The sequence below is a fragment of the Elephantulus edwardii genome, unplaced genomic scaffold (assembly GCF_000299155.1).
Source record: "Elephantulus edwardii isolate Elephantulus edwardi_28Jun2011 unplaced genomic scaffold, EleEdw1.0 scaffold00539, whole genome shotgun sequence".
Lineage (NCBI taxonomy): Eukaryota > Metazoa > Chordata > Mammalia > Macroscelidea > Macroscelididae > Elephantulus > Elephantulus edwardii.
In genome coordinates, this window is record NW_006400289.1 from 404,009 (window position 1) to 405,826 (window position 1,818).

Sequence of the window (1,818 nt, forward strand, 5' to 3'; positions counted from 1 at the left end):
AGGTGCATCCGGAGAAAGAAGTGATGTCTGCTGTTACAATAAAGTTTCAACACTGGAGGTTCTATGGGGAAGATTTTTAGCATTGGAAACCTGTAAACTAACTGACTCAACAGAAGTGAGATGAGTTGTTTTTAAACCAAGTTTATTTGGGGGGGGGGGTTGTGGTGTGTTTTGTTTTGTTTTTTTAATAGATGCTGTGTTGGCATAGTAGCGATCTGTATTGCTAACCAAAGAGGCACGCAACTTGGATTGTTCAAATTTACCAGTGGTTTCACAGGAGAAAGATGAGCAGTCTCATCTCTGAGATTTACAGCCTGGGAAAGTAGATAGACTGTGGTTATAGTTAAGAAGTTACTAGCCAACAGTGAATTTTTATTTTTCTTTTTAATTGTAGTTGTGTATGTACTTTTGTTTTGATTTGTTGTTTCGGCTTATCATAAGATCTCTATGAACACATGATTATTAGAGTATTGACGTATAAACACATTTGATTTTTAGTTTGCAACATAGTCAACCCACCATAACATTGAGTCAAATTCTGTGTTCTAATTAGGAAAGGTATCACAGATGTGTCTTATATGATTGTGAAAATTCATTGATGTATATATTTTCAGTGAACTTTGAATGTTCACTTCATTTTCCTACTCAGAATGTAAGGGAAATGAATTTACTTTAGGGACAGGTATAATCTAAAAATGAAAAAAAAAGATGATAAACATGCTAATAGTCTTAAGATATTCATAGCCAGCTCAACTCAAGGCCCTCAGTAGATTGTCTTAATAACCCTCCAGAGTTTCCTAAATGATAGAACACAGACCATGTTCCTCTTCTGTAACTGCAGGTGGATTATAACTGCTGTGGGGGATATTAATGACAGTATTGCAGTTTGATGAGTAGAAGGAGGAGTGGGTAAAGGAAGTGGGAACAATGCAGTGTAAAAAAAAACAAAACAACGTGTGCAAACTTTGTTAGCAAACCAGTATAAAATAAAATTTTTATTTAAGTAATTTTTTTTAAAAAGAACTGCTGGAAACCTACAGGCTTTGAGTTAGTAATGCAATCTAATACAGATTACACACCACAGGAACATCTTATCTTAACATTAATGATCCCCCTAAGAGCAGTCTCTGATGTGGAATTTTGAGATATTTTATTTTACACTATTTAAAATGAAAGTAACAAAAATTTCTTTAAAGTTAAAACTTTTCTTCAATATAAGTTACTAAGACTTAAACACAAAGACATTAATCTTTAAATATGCACATATATAATTTGTGTGGAGACATAGATGGAAAAATAATTGCAGGATACCTGACAGAGTTGATTACCATTTATATTACATCTGAATTTACTACAGATGATGAATGAAAAGAAGATAACCATCATAAAAATAATCAATGGTAGTAGATGTAAATGCTAAAAAAAGAATTCATTGAATGAGACATGCACAGTCTTACTAATAATTTTCAAAACTCACTAAAAGTAATTGTAAAAGACAAGAAAATGACAATATATCAGATTATTTTTAAAGTATCTCTACTGAAGATCATCCAAAAACGACTGAAACAGCACATCAGCAGAGAACTGCCGGAAGTCCAAGCTGGGTTTAGAAGGGGTCGTGGTACTTAGGGATATTGTTGCTGATGTTAGATGGATCTTGGCTGAAAGCAGAGAATACCAGAAGAATATCTATCTGTGTTTCATTGATTATGCAAAGGCATTTGACTGTGTGGATCAAAACAAACTGTGGCTGACTCTGAGAAGAATGGGAATCCCAGAACATTTAATTGTGCTAATACGAAACCTATACTTGGACCA